This window comes from Callithrix jacchus, chromosome 3 (genome assembly GCF_049354715.1).
Source record: "Callithrix jacchus isolate 240 chromosome 3, calJac240_pri, whole genome shotgun sequence".
NCBI classification, from domain to species: Eukaryota; Metazoa; Chordata; class Mammalia; order Primates; family Cebidae; genus Callithrix; species Callithrix jacchus.
In genome coordinates, this window is record NC_133504.1 from 128,636,793 (window position 1) to 128,659,609 (window position 22,817).

The 22,817-nt window shown below is 39.2% G+C and overlaps 1 protein-coding gene and 1 pseudogene across 1 annotated transcript in view; one reads left to right on the plus strand and one right to left on the minus strand.

Annotated features, from left to right (window-relative positions):
- LOC100413404 (UDP-glucuronosyltransferase 2B4) overlaps positions 1-22,817 on the plus strand; it is a 194,546-nt gene that overhangs the window by 107,662 nt on the left and 64,067 nt on the right. The gene's annotated exons all lie outside the window — the stretch shown is intronic.
- LOC100415073 (putative UDP-sugar transporter protein SLC35A4) lies at positions 2,527-7,850 on the minus strand (annotated as a pseudogene).

A 22,817-nucleotide genomic window follows, 5' to 3' on the forward strand; every position in this document is an offset into this window, starting at 1 on the left:
TGAGTAGCTGTGATTACAGGCATATGCCACCACATCTGGCTAATTTTTTTATTTTTAGTAAAGACAGGTTTTCATCATGTTGGCTGGGCTGGTCTTGAACTCCAGAACTCAAGTGATCTACCTGCTTTGGCTTCCCAAAGTGCTGGGATTATAGACTTGAGCCACCATGCCTAGGCAGCATTGGTAAATCTTATATATAAATTTAAAATTCACTAATACATTCATTTTGGCAAAGTATAAAGAGTATAGAATTTGAATTTAGAAGATTAAGGTTCAAGTTCTGCTTTTGTCACCTAATAGTATTATTTTCTTTCTAAGGCTCTATTTTCATTTGTATTCCCCAACTTGGTTGAGGCTTGCAAGTTTCAAATGAGGTCATGTGTTTAAAAACATTTTGTGAACCACAAACTGCCATAAAAATGTTGATTATTGTTATTATTTTAAATTTACTGTAGGTGGTATAATAAAATGTTAGTAATAAATGCCCCATGAGTTGTCTTAATCCCAGAGAAGACATACAAACTAATATATCCAATGTGGGTCATCAAAAGGCATATTTATATAAGGGCTACTGCTAAGCAGTGACAATCGTGAATGTACTAATTTCATACTGGGATCTGCAAGCAGCCTTGGGTGGAGAAAGGACAACGCACAGAACAGAAATAAATAAAGGCTTAGCTTCTACAGGCCTTGTGAAAAGGTTTTAGGGTTGAGTTCAGCCTTTAAGGTTGATAGTGTTTTATAATTTATATTGATGATTAAAGAGTAACATTTATCAATTTTTAAAAGAATAATTTTGAGTTACCAAATATATAATTATGATCAAATGTGTACTCCACACTTTTCAGTGAAATTATCTATCTCTTCTGGTAAAAGTGAGTCCTTTGCTTAGACAGACAACAGCATAGGGAAAGAGATGGTTTTCCTATGGCAAGTTTCACATCCTGGAAAATGCGTTCTCAGTTAGACGCTGGGGCCGTCTCTGGGTTAGAAAGTGTCAGGGGAAGTGGCTCAGGCTCAGGGAGGGACAGGTTCTGTGCTTTCCAGTTTCAAGAAGTGTTTCTGGTGATGCACTGGGACTTAGTTTTCATTCTTCTGGCCTCGTAGATGAGTGGCCAGTTTCATTTCATTGTTTGGCTCTATCTTCAATTTATGTGCTTGCCCTTTCCATTAGAAACTCCTTTAACTCTTCTGCTGAAAATGGACTCTAGGGTTCAACTTTAGAGAAATCTTCAAACATTTTATTTATCGGTCTAGCTGTTAGGTTTATTTTCATGAGATCTTTTCTGAAGCAGGACGTCTAACACATCTAGGTGTTCATAATGTGAACATGATTTGTATTTTCAGAGAAAAGTTTTATCTTGAGTCTGAATGAACTGTTGAATTAGCTGAGTTATGACTTCAGCCATTGGCTACTGACCAGTCTTTCTATTGTTTATGGCATAGGAAATAGGCCATTTGGACACAGGTGTTAAGGAAATGAATAGCACTTACTTTTTTAGTGTGTGGTTGTGGGAACCACTGTACACCCTAGAACACTTCATTAAGACCTTATTGCTTATGTAGTTGAAGAGACATTGATTGAGCTACAGGTACCTGGTCAGATATTGATTGAGAGACCTGTACCTGGTCTCAGGTTGCTCTGTGTAGAGCTTGTCCAGGCTGTTGGGAGCTGGGAGACTGCTTGGCCTGGACAGGACCCAGAGTAAGAAACATGGTACCTCCTATAAGCCTGAGAGTGGGCTGTGGGCTTCAAGATGGCTTTCAGGTGATCAGAGAGGTCAGAAGCGTAGGCTTAAGTCAGGGCCCAGGACCAACGTTCCTTGAGATGAGTCAAGCCCCAGCCCTCTCTGGGGTTTGCCAAACAAAGGTTAGCTGTGGGGAGCCAGAAGTCTTGACAGGGTATGGGGCATCTGTCTAGGCATTGCTGGAACTGGGGGAGACTGTGGGAGTGGCTAGGGTAATGGTTGTACAATCTGTGGCAGTTGGGTCTTCCCTGCATGACAGTGGGAGATTGAATATCCCTTATGGGAGAGTCATGCACAGTGGCTGGGCTGGAGGAGCCAGCACCAGGCTTGGGGGCAGTGGCTCTTCTGGGATGACCAAAGGAGGCCAGGAAAGCCACTTGATGCCCACACCCTGTTTTGATCATCTGCTTTCATGGAGGATAAATGTTTTAATCCCAAGAAGACATACAAACTAATATACCCAGTTTGTGTCATCAAAAGGCATATTTACATAAGGGCTACTGCCAAGCAGTGACAATCATGAATGTGCCAGTTTTATACTGGGACCTGCAAGCAGCCTTAGGTGGAGAAAGGAGAAGACACAGAACAGAGACAGGATCATTTCTAAGGCCCAGGTGTTGATGTTACCTTAATTATTGAGTTTGAAAGAACTTGATGAGAGGGCAGGAGGATGATAAGAACATCCTTAATCAAACCCATACTTCATGTATTTTAGGACTACGCCTTCATCCATCCATCTCCAGAGAATACCTGACTGCTCATACTTCTCCAGCTTTTCTCACAAGGCAGCTGTTACTGGGCTGCTGAGGGAAGTGGAAGGAGGCCTGGGAGGGGACTCTGAAGGTGGCACCCAATCTACAGGATCTGAAGTCAGGGTGGAGAAGGCCAGAGAATAGTGGCTGCCATAGTACGAACACATGGCCAGGCTGATGATGAGCAATGTGGCCGGGAAGAAGGTGGCTGTGAGCTGCAGCTGCAACAGGACTGCTGAGAGCATGGCATCGACCATCAGTGAGCAGGACACAACCAAGAGGTGTGTGATGCTGCTGCCGTGCTTCATTACAGTGGACATGAGCAGTCCATTTAGCCCTGGCACAGCACCACAAGTTCTGCCCATGCTGAGAAGCCTTTCAGAGGCCTGGGCCGGGGCCAACAGCAGCATACAGATCTAGATTCAGGAGCTCACCAAAGGTGTAGAGGAAGACATTCTAAAGTGCCGGGGCAGCTGCTGTCTCCTCATGAGCAGCCCTGTATGCAGGGATGACAGGCCTGAGATGAGGCAGTCCTGGATGAGGAGCAGCAGGCCCAGTGGAGTGACATGTAGGAAAATGGGGCTGGCAGCAGCTGCTGGAGGGAATGCTGGAAGAGTGTTCCCAAGGTCTTAGAGGCTACCTGCTGGATAACAGGCCACATAGTCAGCAGCAGCAGCAGTGCTAAACCCTGAGGTGCAGAGAAGCAGTGCTGGAAGCAGACAGTGGAACAGGGCCCTGCTTCCAATTCTCAGCCCCTGGTAGGTGCTAGGGTTCATGTCATGCTGAAGATAGATCACTAGGTTGGTGTTAGTGCCACAGAACAGAGCTGAGAGTGTGAAGGGAGCAGCTTGGTGCCAGAGTGGAGCCCCATAGGGCCAGAAGTCCCACAATATGCTGTCTGTGAGCTTGAGACCGGGGAAAGTCAGTGGTGTAATTCATTCTGAGTCATAAAGCCTGAGAATTGGGGAGCCAATGGTATAAATCCTGGTCAGAGTCTGAAAGCCCAAGAACCAGGAGCGCTGACTTTTGAGAGCAGAAGATGAATGCCCCAGCTAAAACGCAAAGCTGAATTCACCTTTCCTCCATCTTTTTGTTTGATTTTGTTCCACAACATATCCAAATGGTGATCTCTTTCAGAAACAACTTCACAGACAAACCCAGAAATAATGTTTTGCCAGCTATCTGGGCATTCCTTAGCCCAGTCAAGTTGACACATAAAACTAATCATCACAGAATTGCCATTATAAAAGGAACCATAACTTCATGTGGAAGCAAGCCAGCTATGATTAAATGAGAACATGTAACAAAATTCTGGGTCCAGATTCTCAATGACTGATTCAGCCTTGGGCAAGATTTTGAGCTTTGTATTTTAGAGTCTCTTCTGATTAAAAAGAGATAGTAAAAGTAGTCATAGAAGAGTCTTAATCTATAGCTGTCTGTATTTTCTGTGAAATCTTGGTTTTACAAAATTTTAATTTGGCGGGCAACTTGGAACTCTTTAATCAGGAAATAAATTCCAGCATAGCTGGTTTTATAGCGAAGTAATTAATAGAAGTTATGTTATCTAAATAAATTGTTAACACATGTACTCAATTACGGAGCAGAATCTTATTTGATGGGACTATGAATACATATTTGTTGAATACCTCCTATGTGACCAACACTTTACATTTATGAGCTCATTAACCTTTATATCATTTCTGGGAGTTCTCATTTACTTACCTCAGAGATGATAAAAATGAGGCTCAGAGGAGTTAAATAATTTTTCTAGGTCACATAGTTAGCAGGAGGTGAAGTTGGGATTTCAATCTTTGAGAGCACAAAAATAGCACAATTATTATTAGTGTGGAATTCTGAGTTAGATTTAACCTCCAGTTCTGTCTCTTACTAGCATTGTAACCTTGAGCAAGTGACTTTATCTATCTAAACCTTCATTTTTAGATTTAGCCACTTAAGAGGTCTGTTCCATTTTAAAGATTCAATTGCAGGTATCTCTTTAGCATGGGCTGGCACAGTAAGTGAGGTATACAGTGGCCCCTGCTTATAAGGGTTTAGCATATTAAATAAGAGATGAAGCATAAAGATGAGATGTGAGCATTTTTTCATAACGTATGCTAAAATATTAAATCATTCAGTTTTAGCAAAAGATACTAGCATGATACATATGGTATATTAGACAGAACTTTGGAGTGGATCTGGGATATGCAAAATCTTCCCCCATCTTTACCGCTAGCACACTGTGTATCTTAGAGCATATTATTTGACTTCCATGTCCTCTATCTGTGTTTCATCTGTTCACACATTCATGAAACATCTAAAGAGAGACAGCAGTGTGTCCAGGCACACAGTACCAGGAATCTAGGCACTGGAAAAGGAGCTAAGACTTGGCGTCTGTTCCCATGATGGGCCATGGAACTTACAGCCTAAGGGAAAAGAGACAGACATAAAATTTTATAATACAGTGTGAAGAGTGGTATAATAGTGTTCAGAGTCAAGGGAGGCTTTATGGAAGAGTTGACAATTGAAGAAGCAATGAAGATGAGAAGGGACTCTGTCTTATTGAACTTTATGGTAATATTTCCCAAAGCATTGAATGCAGTATCCGACACATAGTAGGCACTCAGTAATGAATTGAATATTAATTTGCAAGCCTGACTTGTTTCAACATCCATTCCTTCCTATGTTTCTCGTCATAGCACCTCCACCTCTTTAGGGAGATCCATAGAGACTCAGGTCAAGTCACTAATCATCTTAGTGACAGTACAGCAGGGTGGTTAAGAACATAGGTTCTGAAGTCAGACTTCTTGGTTTCAGTTTCTGGCTCTGTTACTTGTTAGCCATCTGACCTTGAGCAGTTACTTAGCTCTCTGTGCCTGTTGTCTTATCTATAAAATGGGATAATAATAATACCTGGCATTATTAAATGGACAAAAAATAAATGCAAAGAATGTAGAGTGGGGACAAAGCACTAAGAATAGTAACTGCTTAATAAATATTAGCATTTTTTATTTTTCATTTTGATACATTTTGCACTGAGTTTATTTAGTAGATTGCCACTTCACAAATACTCAGTTACCTGCAAAAGCAGAATTTTTCTGATTGACAGTGGACAAAGGGAGAAGGTGAATTTATTTTAGGAAGCATGTTGCTTTTTCTTCACCTGCTCTTGCTTTAAAGAATGGATCATAGGGTCCTGGTTAATGCCACAAGGAGCTCACATATATTTTGCTAATTAAAAGGGGAGAAATACCAAATGTGGGTGAAGGGGAGAAAGGAAGCAAAACACACTGCCATGTGTGTACCTATGCAACTGTCTTGCATGTTCTGCACATGTACTCCAAAAACTAAAATGCAATAAAAAATAAATAAATAAATTATTGCCTAAGTTTCATGAAAGTATTTAAAACAATATATGTGCTTAATGCCGCTTAATATATATGCTTAATGTGTGCTTAATATACATGTGCTTAATATATGTGTTTAATATATGTACTTAATGCTGCTTTAATTATAAGAAACTTATTAGAGTAGCTCTCATTGGTTTACCAAATTAGCTTAATTGATAACCTCGCCCAAGGTATTGTATACAGATGCATTTATACAGACTTCTGATTTCACTCCTCACCCCCTGCCTTACTGAGACTCAAACCTGGTAATATGTGTTTTTAATTATTTCACATGAATCTGCTGATGAAACCTGGTTATAAAACACTGCCCAGGTGTTGTCTGATTAAAAACTTGCTTTAGATTTTGCTTTCAACAATTGGAAAAAGCTCTTAAAGATATTTCAGTATATCTGGTTACCAAGGATTAATAGTGGTGAATATAGAATAAGAGTAGCTAAGAAGATGGAAGTCTGTGATTTTTGATTGTCTTATTAAATCCTCAACAGCAGCAGCAGCAGCAGCACCATCATTGATTAGGTTATGGCAGGAAATGCTATAGATTTGCTACAAATTATTTTAGATAGAATATGAGTGAAAATAAAATAATCATATCAGATGTTGTCTGATAAATGTAAGCAGTGCATTTATGAGCCAAGTTGCAAAAGAAATGTTGAGTACATCTTTGAAGCGAGGTTGCCTTCCATGGATTATAGGAAACAAACAAGTATTCTCAAGGTGTGTGGAACAAATAAAAACCAAATGTGTCAAGATGCAAAGAGCAGTCAGCTTGTACAGATGTCCACACTTACTAATTATAACTTCCTAGATGTGGAAGGAACTGCTGAATACCCTCCCTCCTGCACAGCTCCAACTATGGCACTGCCCTAGGTAGCCTTCAAAAACACACAGCTGATTTTGCCTCACTCAGATTGCAGTCCTCAATACTTTTCTATTAATATGATAGGATAAAATCAAAATGCCTTATCAAAGTATATAGGGCCATTCACAATTTTTCTACTATATATTTTAAATCTTCTTTCTCTTCACCTGCCACATTTTTATCCTATGTGCTCAAGCCAGCTGGAGTCTATACATGTTGTCTTCCAAAGTGCTTTGAGAAAAAAAGAAAATCACATGACACATTATTCTGTTATAGACCCTAACACAGTACCTGGTAGGGGCTCAATTCATAGTAGTTGTTTAATAAATATTTGTTGACAAAGGAATAAATCAAAACACAATCACTATAATGATCTCTTTACATGTGGATTTTTCCCTTTTGGGATATAAGCCCATCCTGTGCACATAATGTGCACAGTTACTGGCACATAATCAATAGTCATTAAGAGTTTGTGGGGATCTGGCAAAATGTCCAAACAGGAACAGCTCCATTCTATAGCTCCCAACAAGACCAATGCCAAAGGCAGGTGATTTCTGCCTTCCCAGCTGAGGTAGCCAGTTCATCTCATTGGGACTGGTTAGACAGTGGATATAACTCATGGAGGTGAGCAGAAGCATGGGGTGTGAAAGGGGAAGTGAAAGGGGTCTGGGAACTCCCTCCCATGGCCATGGAAAACAATGAGAGACTATGCTATCTGGCCCAGATACTATGCTTCTTCCATGGTTTTTGCATTCCACACACTATGAGATTTCCTCATGTGCCTATACCACCAGTACCCTGGATTTCAAGCACAAAACTGGATGGCCATTTGAGTAGACACCGAGCTGGCTGTAGGATTTTATTTTTTTTCATACCCTAGTGGTTCCTGGAACTCCAGCAAGACAAAACAGTTCACTTTCCTGAAAAGGGGGCTGTAGCCAGGGAGCCACATTGTCTTGCTCAGTAATCCTACTCCCACAGAACAAAGCAAGCTAAGAATCACTGGCTTGAAATTGTCACTGCCAGCACAGCAGTCTGAAATTGACCCAAGACACTCAAACTTGTGGGGAGGGGTATCCACCATTACTGACGCTTGAGTAGGCAGCTTTCCCCTGACCATGCTAAGGACTGGACATAACAACACAGCGAGGCAAAGCAGCTGTGACCAGACTGCCTCTCTAGATTCCTCTTCATTGGGCATGCCATCTCTGAAAGTAAGGCACCAGCCCTAGTCAGGGGCTTACAATAAAATTCCCATCTCCCTGGGACAGAGCACCTGAAGGAAGGTGTGGCTGTGGGCACACCTTCAGCACATTTAAACATTCCTGCCCACCAGCTCAGAAGAGAGCAGCAGATCCTGACAAGAAGGGTTCTACCAGCACAGTGTTCAAGCTCTGCTAAGGGACAGACTGCCTCCTCAAGGGGGTCCCTGACCCCATGCCTCCTGAATAGGAGAGACTTCCCAACAGTGGTTGACAGACACCTCATGCAGGAGAAATCCAGTTGCCACCAGGCTTTTGCCCCTCTGGGACGAAGCTTCCAGAGAAAGGGGCAGGCAGCAATCTTAGCTCTTCTTCAGTCTCTGCTGATGATACCCAGGCAAATAGAAATGGAACTCCAGCAAACTCCAGCAGACCTGCAGCAGATGGGCCTGAATGTTAGAATAAAAGCTAATGAACAAAAAAGCAGTAACATCAACATCAAAAAAAAGACCCCAACACACAGAAAGGCCATCCAAATATAACCGGTCTCAAAGATCAAAATTAGATAAATCCACAAATATGAGTAAATCCAGTGCAAAAATGCAGAAAATTTCAGAACCCAGAATGCCTCTTCTCCAAATGATTGCAACTCCTCTCTAGAAAAGGCAAAAAAAAAAAACTGGACAGAGAATGAGTTTGTCAAATTGACAGAAGTAGTCTGCAGAAAGTGAGTAATAACAAACTCCTCTGAGCTAAAGGAGCATGTTCTAAGATGATGCAAGAAAGATAAGAACCTTGCAAAAAGGTTACAGGAATTGCTAACTGAAATAACCAGTTTGGAGAAGAATATAAATGGCCTGATAGAGCTGAAAACACAGCATAAGAACTTTGTGAAGCACACACAAGTATCAATAATCAAATTGATCAGGTGGAAAAAAGGATATCAGAGATCGAAGATCAACTTAATAAAACAAAGACTGAAAACAAGATTAGAGAAAAAAGAATAAAAAGGAATGAACAAAACCTCCAAGAAACATGAGACACTGTGAAAAGACCAAACCTATGATTGATTGGGGTCTCTGAAAGTGATGGGGAGAATGGAACTAAGTTGGAAAACACCTCAGCATATTATCCAGGAGAACTTTCCCAACCTAGGAAGACAGGCCAACATTCAAATTCAGGAATTACAGAGAATACCACAAAGATACTCCTTGAGAAGAGCAACCACAAGACACACAATTGCCAGATTCTCCAAGGTTGAAATAAAGAAAAACCTGTTAAAGGTAGCCAGAGAGAAAGGTCAGTTTACCTACAAAGGGAAACCTATCAGAGTAACAGGGCTCTCTCTGCAGAAACCCTACCAGCCATAAGAGAGTGGGGTTTAATATTCAATACTATTAAAGAAAATGATTTTCAACCCAGAATTTCATATCCAGCCAGACTAAATTTTTAAGCAAAGGAGAAATAAAATCCTTTAAAAATATGCAAATGCTGAGGAATTTTGTCACCACCAGTACTGCCTTGTAAGAGCTCCCAAGGGAAGCACTAAATAAGGAAAGGAAAAATCAGTGTCAGCACAGCAAAAACAAACAAAAATATAAAGACCAATGAGTCTGGGTGCAGTGGCTCATGCCTGTAATCCCAGCACTTTGGAAGGCCGAGGCAGGTGGATCACAAGGTCAAGAGATTGAGACCATCCTGGTCAACATGGTGAAACCCCATCTCTACTAAAAATACCAAAAAATAGCTGGGCATGGTGGCACATGCCTGTAATCCCAGCTACTCAGGAGGCTGAAGCAGGAGAATTTCCTGAACCCAGGAGGCAGAGGTTGCGGTGAGCCAAGATCATCGTGCCATTGCACTCCAGCCTGGGTAACAGGAGTGAAACTCCGTCTCAAAAAAAAAAAGACCAATGACACTATGAAGAAATTGGATCAACTAATGTGCATCATGATAAGAGGATCAAATTCACACACAACAATATTAAACTTAAGTTTAAATGGGCTAAATTTTCCAATTAAAAGACACAGACTGGCAAATTGAATAAAGACTCAAGACCCATTGGTGTGCTGTATTCAGGAGAATGTATGTCTATCTAACATACAAAGACACCCATAGGATAAAAAAAAAAGTGATGGAGAAATATTTACCAAGCAAAATAAATAGATAGATAGATAGATAGATAGATAGATAGATAGATAGATAGATAAAGCAGAGGTTGGAATCCTAGTCTCTCATATAACGGACTTTATGCACCCAATATGCCAGATTCATAAAACAAGTTATTGGAGAACTACAAAGAGACTTACACTCCCACAAAATAATATTGGAAGACTGTAACATCCCACTGTCAATATTAGATCAATGAGACAGACAACTAACAAAGAAATTCAAGACTTGAACTCAGCTCTGGACCCAGCAGACCTAATACATACCTACAAATCTCTCCACCCCATATTAAAGGAATATACATTCTTCTGAGCACCACATAGCACTTACTCTAAAATTGACTACACAATTTAAAGTAAAATATTCCTCATCAAATGCAGAAAAATGGAAATTATAGCAAAACATCTTTCAGACCACAGTTCAATCAGATTAGAACTCAGGATTAAGAAATTCACTCAAAACCACACAACTACATGGAAACTGAACAAATTGCTCCTGAATGACTACTGGGTAAATAATAAAATTAAAACTGTAATAAATTAATTATTTGAAACCAATGAAAACAAAGACAAAACATACCAGAATCTATGGATTACAGCTAAAGTAGTGTTTAGAGGGAAATTTGGATCACTAAATGTCCATAAGAGAAAGCAGGAAAGATCTAAAACTGACAACCTAAGATCACAATTAAAAGAACTACAGAAGCAAGAGCAAACAAATTTAAAAACTAGAAGAAGACAAGAATTAACTAATACCAGAGCAGAACTAAAAGAGATAGAGACATGAAAGACCTTCAAAAAATCAATGAATTCAGGAGCTGGTTTGTTGAAAGATCGACAAAATAGATAGACTGCTAGCCAGATAATGAAAGAAGAAAAAAAAAAGGGAAGAATCAAATAGACAAATAAAAATGATAAAGGGTATATCAACACCAATCCCACAGAAATACAAACTACCGTCAAAGAATACTATAAACACCTCTACACAAATAAACTAGAAAATCTAGAAGAAATGGATAAATTTCTGGAAACGTACACCCTCCAAAGACTAAATCAGGAAGATATCAAATTCCTGAATATACCAATAATAAATTCTGAAACTGAGGCAGTAATTAATAGCTTACCAACCCAAAAAAGCCCAGGATCACATGGATTCACAGCCAAATTCTGCTGTGTAAAGAGGTGTAAAGAGGAGCTGGTAGCATTCCTTCTGAAATTATTCCAAACAATAGAAAAAGAGGGACTCCTCCCTAACTCATTTTATGAAGCCAGCATCATCCTGATACCAAAACCTATCAGAGACACAACAACATCAACAAAGAAAATTTCAGGCCAATATACCTGATGAACGTTAATGCAAAAATCCTCAAGAAAATACTGGCAAAGTGAATCCTGTAACGTGTCAAAAAGCTTATCCACCACAATCAAGTCTGCTTCATCCCTGGGATGCAAGACTGGTGCAACATATGCGATCTGTAAACATAATCCGTCACTTAAATAGAACCAATTACAAATACCACATGATTATCTCAATAGATGCAGAAAAGGCCTTTGATAAAATTCAACACCAATTCATGCTAAAAACTCTCAATAAACTAGTTATTGATGGAACATATCTCAAAATAATAAGAGCTGTTTATGACAAACCTACAGCCAATTTTACACTGAATGGGCAAAACTGGAAGCATTTCCTTTGAAAACAGGCACAAGACAAGGATGCCATCTCTCACTACTCCTATTCAACATAGTACTGGAAGTTCTGGCCAGGGTAATCAGTCAAGAGAAAGAAATAAAGGTATTCAAATAGGAAGAGAAGAAGTCAAATTGTCTCTGTTTGCAGATGACCTGATTGTATATTTAGAAAACCCCATCATCTCAACCCAAAATATGTTTATGCTGATAAGCAACTTCAGCAAGTCTCAGGATACAAAATCAATGTGCAAAAATCACAAGCATTCTTATACATCAATAATAGAAATATACAGAGCCAGATAATGAGTGAACTTCCATTCACAGTTGCTACAAAGAAAATAAAATACCTAGAAATACAACTTACAAGGGATGTGAAAGACTTCTTCAAGGACAAGTAAAAATAACTGCTCAAGGAAATAAAAGAGGATGCAAACAAATGAAAAAAATTTCATTCTCATGGATAGGAAGAATCAATATGGTGAAAACGGCCATACTGTCCAAAGCAATTTATAGATTCAGTACTATTCTCATCAAGCTACCATTGACTTTCTTAATAGAATTAGAAAAAAAATTCTTTAAATTTCATAAGGAACAAAATAAGAGCCTATATATCCATATATCCAAGACAATTCTAAGTAAAAGAACAAAGCTGGAGGCATCATGCTCCCTGACTTCAAATTATACTACAAGGCTACAGTAACAAAAACAGCATAGTACTGGTAGCAAAACAGATATGTAGTCCAACGTAACAGAACAGAGGCCTCAGAAATAACACCACACATCTACAACCATCTGTTCTTTGGCAAACCTAACAAAAACAAGCAATGGGGAAAGGATTCCTTATTAATAAATTTTGTCAGGAAAACTGGCTAGCTATATGCAGAAAAATAAAAGTGGACCACTTTCTTACAATTTATACAAAAATTAACTCAAGATAGATTAAAGACTTTAACATAAGACCTAAAACCATAAAAACCCTAGAAGAAAACCTAGACGATACCATTCAGGACATAGGCATGGGCATAAACTTTATGACTAAAACACCAAAAGCATTGGTGACAAAAGCCAAAATTGACAAATGGGACCTGATTAAACTAAAGAACTTCTGCACAGCAAAATAAATTATCATCAGAGTGAACAAGCAACCTACAGATTTGGAGAACATATTTGCAAACTATCCATCTAACAAATGGTTAATGTCCATAATCTATAAAGAACTTTAGCAAATTTACAAGAAAAAAACAAACAAAAAGTGGGTGAAGGATATGAACAGACACTTCTCAAAGAAGACATTTGTGCAACCAAGAAACATACAAAAAAATAAAAATAAAAATAAAGCTCATCATTCCTGGTCATTAGAGAAATGCAAATCAAAACCACAATGAGATCATCTCATGCCAGTTAGTATGGTAATCATTAAAAAATCAGGAAACAACATGCTGGAGAGGATGTGGAGAAATAAGAATGCTTTTACACTGTTGGTGGGAGGGCAAATTATTTCAACCATTGTGGATGACAGTGTGGTTGATTCCTCAAGGATCTAGAACAAAAAATACCATTTGACCCAGCAATCCCATAACTGAATATATAGTCAATTATTCAAGTATAAAGACACATGGACACATATGTTTATTGCAGCATTGTCCACAATAGCAAAAACTTGGAACCAACCCAGATGCCCATCAATGTTAGACTGGATAAAGAAAATGTGCCACAAATACACCATAGAATATTATGTAGCCATGAAAAAGGACGAGTTCATGTCCTTTGCAGGAACATGGATGAAACTGAAAACCATTATTCTCAGCAAACTAACACAGGAACAAATCTAAACACTGCATGTTCTGACTCATAAGTGGGAGTTGAACAAAGAGAGCACATGGACACAGGAAGGGGAGCATCTCACACCAAGACTTTTCAGGGAGTGGGGGACTAGTGGAGGAAAAACACCTAATGTAGATGATGGGTTGATGGGTATGGCAAACCACCATGACAAGTTTATACCTATGTAACAAACCTGCAGGTTCTGCAAATGTATCTCATAACTTAATGTATAATAATAATAAAGTGAAAAAAAAGCAAAGAAATAAACAGAGCCTAAGAAATTTTTGAAGTATTATCAAATAAACCAAGATATGCACGTGGGAGTCCCAGAAATAGAAGAAACAAAAAACACAGAGAATATTTAAAAATCTAATGGCAGAAAATAACAAAAATGTAATTTAGTACATAAATCTACAAATCCAAGAAGCTCAACAATTCTCAAGGAGAGTATAGTAAAAAGGATTCACATCAAGCACCAAGACACATTATAATAGGATGCTTGCAGTCAAAACAGTCAGAGAAACTTGAAAGCAGCAAGTGAGAAATGACTTATCATAAACTAGTCATTCTTCATAAGATTCTCAGCCAATTTCTCATCTGAAATATTAAAGCCAAAAAATCAGTTGGTTGACATATTTGAAGTGCTAAAAAATGTTAATAAAGAATTGTATGTCTGTAGGATTTCAGTCAAGGTGGCGGGAAAAGTTGTAAAATAGATGCAAACCTTCTTGGAAGGTCAGAGGTTCTTGCAAAAGCCTCAGAATAGGATTTGGCTGAAGGCAGCTAGATTCTCCTATCTGGTGCCTGAAAGCTTAGGTTAGAAACAAGAGGATATAAAGAAACTGATCTAAATAAGTTAGTTTACTTAGGCCTCAGAACCTGGCCTTTAATTATCTGTAAAACTGTTATCTCTGGGGAGGGTAACCATGTTAATTATCCACAAGTGTGTTGACTCAAAGCTCTGCCATTAAATCTATACTGAATAAATGCCCACAGCACCAGCTGGTGAGGCCCTTGGCTGCTGATTTCTTTACAGCACCCTCCTTGGTGCCTGTAAGTGGCCTGGACCCCTAGCCTGCTCTTTCACTAGTTATGTGTGTCTGAGTGCATTTGTTCATCTGTTGCTGGGTCAAGGTCTGTGGGTCGGACCTGACAGCTGATGCCCTACATGAGAAACAGTGTAACAGATCATGGATCATGACAGAACCCTTGAAAACAAAGGTGAAGAAGACTGCACAGTTGGTAAGTCAGTAAGATGATAAGTCAGTAAGTCATTGGTGCCACTTAGGATTCCCAAGTTCGAGAGAATTGTTCAGGCTAGGGTTTCATCACGGGACAACAGTTGTCAGCACAACAGAAGCAGTATATGAAAGTATTGAAACAGCTTCTCTAACATTACGGACCTAAGTTAAGGCTGCTATGGTCCCACTCTACACAGAAGAATCCAAAAAGAAAAGGGAAGAGGAATTGTCACCTACCTTACGTTCTCCTTCAGCCCAGCAATTACCAGGTAAAAATACCAAAGAGGAAATGGAGATTTTGCCTGAGCCCCCTTCCCCAGTAAATTGGAAAAAGGACAGGGTAGACAATATAACTATGGGACTCTGTCTTAGGCAAGTCGCATTAGAAGGTGAGCTCTTGGCCTGCCCAATAACGCAAGATCAACAAGGCAATCAGGTGTATGCTTACAAAGAGATAAGAAAAAGCATTCGAGAAAATGAAGTGGCTAGCCCATTTACAAAAGGATTAATGAAGGCCATAGCAAACAACTTTCATATGAGCCCATGGGACTGGTCAGTGCTAGCTAAAACAACTTTAAACACCAGTCAATACATCCTCTGGAGGGCAGAATAGCAGCTAATAAAGACCACTTTTTCCTCCCCTATCCCTAACATAGCTGTCTCAAAATCATATCTGGGTAAAATAAAAGTCTTTAAAAGGAGAGAAACTACAAAGAGCCCATGAATTAATTGGGGAGCAATTAAAAGCCAGCCATATAGAACCATGTAACAGCCCTTGGAGTTTGCCCATTGTTGTCATTCCCAAAGAGTCTGGCAAATGGACACTTTTGCATGACTTATGGGCTATTAATGCTAATCTGCAACCTATGCAGCCCCTTCAACAGGGACTCCCTTCCCCCATGGTGATTTATCAAGATTGTCCTATAATGGATATTGACTTAAAAGACATTTTATATATTTTACTTGCAGAACAGGATAGAGAAAAAATTGTGTTTACAATACCAGCTATCAATAATGAAAGTCAAGCTTGTCAATTTCATTGGCAAGTGCTTCCTCAAAGAATGCTGCACAGTCCTACCATGTGTCAGCATCATGAAAATCAGGCTTTACCCCCCGGAAGAAAATAATTTTCTAATTGCAGGACTATTCATTTTATGGATGATATATTACTGGCAGCCCAAACGGAGCCAGTACTTTTACGTTTATACACCTCAGTCATAAAGAATACACAGTTAGGAGGTTTAATCATAGCACCTGAAAAACTGCAGATGTCTTCTCTTTGGAAATATCTTGGGTACATATTAACTTTTTTGTCAGTAAGACCTCAAAAGCTTCAATTAAATATTAGTAACTTACATACCTTAAATGATTATCAGAAATTGCTAGGCAATATTAACTGGCTTTGACTCACCTTAGTGATACTGACAGATAAGCTGCAAAAAATAGCCTTGGATTCTCCAGGTATTTAATCCATGCAGCAAAACGAGAAAAATGAGGAAATAGAATAAGCCATTTCCAATAGGCAACTAGGTGGCATAGACCTGCACTATTCAGTTCAATTGTTTGTCCTTCCTACCAAACACACCCCTACAGTGTTAATAGGACAATTGACCCCAGAGCTACGTTTTGTGGAATGGGTTTTTTGCTCACATACCGGGATGAAAACACTCTCTCCCTATATTCAGGTAGTTAGTAAAGTCATCTATTCAGGCCACAGACGATGGAATCAGTTGCTAGGTTATGACACTGATATGATCAGGATTCCTTTAAGTAAATAGAAATTCGAAGCAGTATTGCCATTATCTACGGATCTGCAAATAGCTCTCTCTGTACACAGGCCGTATAGAGCATGCCTTTCCTGCTGACAAGCCTCCTTCAGTTCTTATCTCATACTTCTGTGGTTTTGCTACAAAAGTAGTTCAACTTCCATATCTAATGCTTTAACACTCTTTATCAGTGGCTCTGGTAAACATGGAAAAGCTGTTGTTTGGTGGAGACCACATAATTCCCTCACTCAATCTGGATATACTAGCACTCAGAGAGCTGAAGATGGAGCTTTAATATCAGCCCTGAAAACTTTTTCCGCTTAGCCTAACAATACTGTTAGTAACTCTGCTTACCCTATTTATTGCCGAACCTTGAGACAGCCCTCAATAAGTCCACTCTGGAGCCTACCTTATGTGCACTTTTTCTCTAACTTCAGCAATTGCTAGATCAATGCATACATCCTATTTTTATCACACACATTCAGGCCCACAGCTCACTGCCTAGCCCATTGGCTTATGGAAATGATCAAGCAGACCTGCAGTTTAGGACATCACTGCTTGACCAAGCTGCCTAATTGCATCAATTTTTCCACCAAGATTGGAGAAAGTTAACTAAACAATTTTAACTTACTGAAAGACAAGCTAAATATATTATTCTACAATGTCCAGATTGTCAGCTCATAGGCGCATCCACTCCTTCAACAGGTGTTAGTTAACCCTAGAGGACTAGAACCTAATCAGTTATGGCAGACAGATGTTACACACACCTCTGAGTTTAAAAAACCCATGTATCCATTGATACCAACACTCATCTAATTAGTGCACATGCTCTTCCTGGAGAGTCCACTTCATATGTCATTAAACTTCGTCCTATAACTTTTGTATTTATGTAGCAGCCCACAAAAATTAAAACTGATAATGGTCCAGCTTATGCTAGCTCACAATTTCAACAATTTTGTCATACGTGAAGCATCCAACATTCCACAGTCATCCGTATAACCCCCAAGGACAGGCCATTGTAGAATGTGACCACTCCACCCTTAAAAATATGCTCAGAAAACAAAAAAGTGGGAATATGAGTAAGGACTCTGAAACACTACTAGCACAGCCTTATTTACCCTTATTATTTTAAAATTTAGATGACAATTTAAATTAGCTCTAGAAAAGCACTTTGCTAAAACCTCTCCAGACATAAAACCCACAATTTTATGAAAGGATGTAAATAGTAATAAATTGTGTGGTCCAAATGATTTGCTTAAATGGGGAAGAAGATATGCTTGCATTCACACCCCCTCAGGTCCTCTTTGGATTCCAGCAGACACATCAAACCATACCATGGTGTGGATGGGACACAACTGATACCAGAAATGAAGGCGATGACCCTGTAGGACTCACAGCTCCAGACAATGTGAATTCCTTGGACAACACAGGCCCCAAACAATGCTGAAGAAGGCAACTTAGAAGGCTAAGTGAATATCACTCTGGATGCAAATACCATTCACTCCAGATAATTTGTTCCTTTTTTATTCTCTCACTCTACCTGCAACCTGTACCTGCTACACTCTATTGAGCCCATTTCTAAACCTGTTTTTTTCGCACATGTTACTTAAGCAGATTCTCCCTTACCAGCCCTCTAACGACATGACTGCTTAACTAAGAGGAATTAACATATCCCCAGTGGTGTCCCTCAGTAATGGCACACACTAGACTGAGATGCCAAGTAATACTACATGTCACTCCTTGATTAGAAAAAGATGTTGTTGATTATACTCATGATTGTCTTATGTTATTTACTAATTCTAGGCTGCAAAGCCAGATTATGAGCAGTGACCACCAGGTATGACAGACCTGTTGCTCCACACATCTGTGCTCTTCAATCAACAAGACCTTAGGTAAACAAAAAAAAAAAGGACCGGGCACGGTGGCTCAAGCCTGTAATCCCAGCACTTTGGGAGGCCGAGGCAGGTGGATCACGAGGTCAACAGATCGAGACCATTCTGGTCAACATGGTGAAACCCCGTCTCTACTGAAAATTACAAAAAATTAGCTGGGCACGGTGGCGCGTGCCTGTAATCCCAGCTACTCAGGAGGCTGAGGCGGGAGAATTGCCTGAACCCAGGCGGCGGAGGTTGCAGTGAGCCGAGATTGCGCCATTGCACTCCAGCCTGGGTAACAAGAGCGGAACTCCGTCCCAAAAAAAAAAAAAAAAAAAAAAAAAAAACAGAAAAGAAAGAGATGTAGGAGCTCAGTCATGGTAGTGAAAAAAAATGTAAAATGGACACAAACCTTCTTTGCAGGTCAGAGGATCTTACAAAAGCCTCAGAATAGTATGATTTGGCTGAAGGCAGCTAGATTCTCCTATCTGGTGCCTGAAAGCTTAGGTTAGATAACAAGCGGATGTATAGAAACTTATCTAGATAAGTTAGTTTACTTAGGCCTTGGAACCTGGCCTTTAATCATCTTTAGAACTGCTATCTCCAAGGAGGGTGATCATATTAATTAGCCACAAGCATTTTGACTGAAAGCCTCTGTCATTACATCTATACTGAATAAATGCCTGCAACACCAGCTGGTGAGGGCCACAACTGTTGACTTTTTACAGCACCCTCCTTGGTGTCTGTGAGTGGCCCAGATTCCCAGTCCACTCTTTCACTGGATATCTATGTCTGAGTGCATTTGCTCATGCATTGCTGGGTCAGCATCTCTGGGTCGGACACAACATATTTCCAGAAAAACTGTTCTTCAAAAAATTAGATAGAAATTAAGACATTTTTAGATTTTAAAAATGCAGAGAAAGTGTACTATTTCCATATTGTATGCTAAAGAAAATATTTTAGTTCTAAATAAACTGCTGCTCTTCAGTAACACAAACACATGTAAAGGAAAAAAGATTTGTGGTGAAGGTAAATTCATTACAATTTTAAAAGAAAATACTATTGTAATGTTGGTTGTGATTCTACTTTTTATTTTCTTAATAATTTAGAAAACACTTGCTGAAAAGACAATTAGTAATCCATGTTGTTAGGCACCCAACATACAGAGATATAATTTGTCACATGAATAAGAAAAAGAAGAGTGATGAAACTATATAGGAGCAGAGTATTTTTATGCTATTAATGTTAACAACCAATAGGTCAAAAAAATCACAAGAGAAATTAAAAAATACTTTAAAACCAGTGAAAACACAACATATCAAAATGTTGGGGATATAGTGAAAGCAATGCCCAGAGGAATACTTATATCTATAAATGCCTATATTAAAAAATGATTAAGGAAAAAAACCGTGATTTTCTATATATTCACTTGCAATGTAGAACTTCCAGCCAACAATATACAGATGCTTTACCTTCACAATTCAATTAAGTTTCAGCTGACAACTGTTTTTTCTACAATTTAACTCAATTATGACAGTATCCACCAGGCAATAGCACCAGATTCCAGAAATGAAAGGCTTAATTTCACTGCTCTTCAATTCAGATGCCAGTTGCAAGTAGTGGGTCTCCAAGTTATCCACTAACAATTGTCTGGCTTCACTACAAATTATGACCCCATTCTCCAGCAGAATAATTTACTAGAGTTACTCACAGGCTTTTCAGGGGATAGGCTCTAGCATTATCCAACATTGTTTAGACCGCCCGTCCCACTTAGCTAAAGCCTTGTTATCTTTCCAGGATGGGTCTCATTTTTTGTTTATTTCCTGGAAGAAAAGTTTCTATAATTATTTTTTTTTTCCCTGAATGCTGCTTCTCACTAAAAGCAAATCCAGCCATTCCCAGGAGAGTTGAAATGGCACTCATCTCTCCTAAGGTGCTCTGTTTCATGAACCAGTATCATTTAATCCACTGAGCATGTTGTTTCCACTGTATAGTAATAACCTAAGTAAAGTTAGAATACATGTTTTGCACCCCAAAATATTAGATACCAGACAATGTGTATAAGTAAGTGGTAGTCACACAAAAATGTAATTTAGTTTGGGTATGACAAAAAGCCTCCCATATCCTTCCTTATTTTAGGGTGGAGCTGTTTCCCAGGGGAACTCCGATTCAGCATAAAATGCCCACTGGTTTACTTCTGCCAGCAATCCATTGTTTTTTTGCATTCACATTTGTGGATAACTTTCTATCCATAAAATCAAAAGTGATGTGTTTTTGATAAGCACACTGTGGCATGTTGGGCATGCTGTCATTATATTGTGTCCATTATAAAGTTTCTAAGCATTTTGTAATCAAAATGTAGAGGTATGCAATTTTCTGTTTTCTGACAGCCATATAAAAACACAATTTAAAGTTCTAGTAGAAAGCAAGTCTCAGAAATTTCTTCCCAAATGACATCCTCTCTAGTAGACAGAGCCTGACAAACAGGAGTCAAAAGACTGGCTATTTACTAGAGTTCTTTTTAGTCATTAACAGTTGGTCCAGTTCATCAAGGTATGGTACAACAGAGTGTCTCCCAGAGTGATGTCACTCAATTTTACAGGATACCTTTTGACTTTGTCAGGTTCTAAAAGTGGGGCTGATCTTGGCAAACATATAGCTTTATACTTTGACATCTAGTATAATTTTGCTAAGAGATAATATTATGCTCTTGCTTTGAGCCTTTCTGGAGATAATAATATATTGCTGGATTACCTTCATTGCATAACACACTTATTCATTTCATTGTCCTCAGCCATAATTTCTCTTTCTCTCAATCTGTCATTTATTTTTACCCCAAATTTTCTACCACTAGAAGTGTTGTGAGGTCCACCTGCTGTGCTGGCCCTGATTCCTAGCATCAATTCTAGTCTAGAAAGTTCTTTCTCTTCAGTCTACTACCATTTTTATAGCATATGGTTTTATAAATACAGAACTAATGGACTATTTTGACCACTATCCAACATAGTAGTGTTTACTGTTCCAACCTTGCCAGGTAGAGTGAATGAGCACTCAATTTTATCACGTCCTTAAAAATTTTGAAACAAAGGTTTAAAGTTATAGTTGCAGATTCTGGCTTGGCGATTATCCCTACTTTTGGCACGGACACTTGCATCCCTGGTCTTGGGACCACTGTGGCAGGTGCAGGGAAAAAAAAAAAGTTGAGATTGAGGAAAAAGTGTAAAGTTGCACCAGCATCCTCCTCATTCCCTCTTTCCCAGAGCCCCCAGAAAAGTAAGGGTATGTGTGGAGTAGACATCCTTTCTTAGGAGGGATCACCCTTCATGTTGAGTGTGAGCACACACTTATGAAGGCATGTAGGACCATCCTTCATGTCTTTTTATCCCTCTGATTTAGATAGTGTGTTACATCATTTGTGCTGCTTTACAAAATACCTGAAGCTAGGTAATCAATAAAGGACAAAAATTTCTATTTCGCATTTGTGGAGGCTGGGAGTTCAAGATCGAGGACCAAGCAGTTTCAGCGTCTAGTGAGGGCTGCTTTCACTTCCAATGTAGGCCCTTGTCCCTTTGTCCTCAGTGGTAGAAGAGACATACAAGACAAACTCATCCTCAAGCTTTTTTATAAAACACTACTCCATTTATGAATGTAAAGCCTAATTATCTCTGAAAGGCTCCACCTCTTAATGCTGTTGTGTTAAACATTAAGCTTCAGCGTTAATGTTGGAGGGAACACGCACATTCCAACCATAACAGAAAGTAAACGTTTTAACTTTCCATTTAAATTATGTACTAAACTCTTACTCAGAGAATGATATGCAACATCATATGTTCATCTGAGACAATATTTCCGCCAGCTCCTGGACATGATGGCTGTACAATATGTCTGTACTGTGTGCAAAGAAAACTAATCTCAAAGTGTTTCTATCCTCTTACTAAACAGCAATCAACAGAGAAGACTTCTGTGACCAAATGTTAATGAGTAGAGGGTGTTCCCCACACATCAAACAAGGAATCAGTTATTCAGTAGACAGCAACTGGGTGTCCTCCAATTCAATTCTGACACTACTTGGAAGACAGCATCAGATTTCACAAGTTGGGGGCTCAGCCACACATGACATGCCTTAATGCCAGTTAGAAGTCCTGATATATTTTACCTATGCTTTAACCAACCAGGTGCAAATCAGCATTCCCCCAACTCCTTCCTTGACTTCAACTAATTTGCTAGTGCACTTCAGATAACTCAGCGAAACACATTTATTAGTTTATTATAAAAATTATTGGC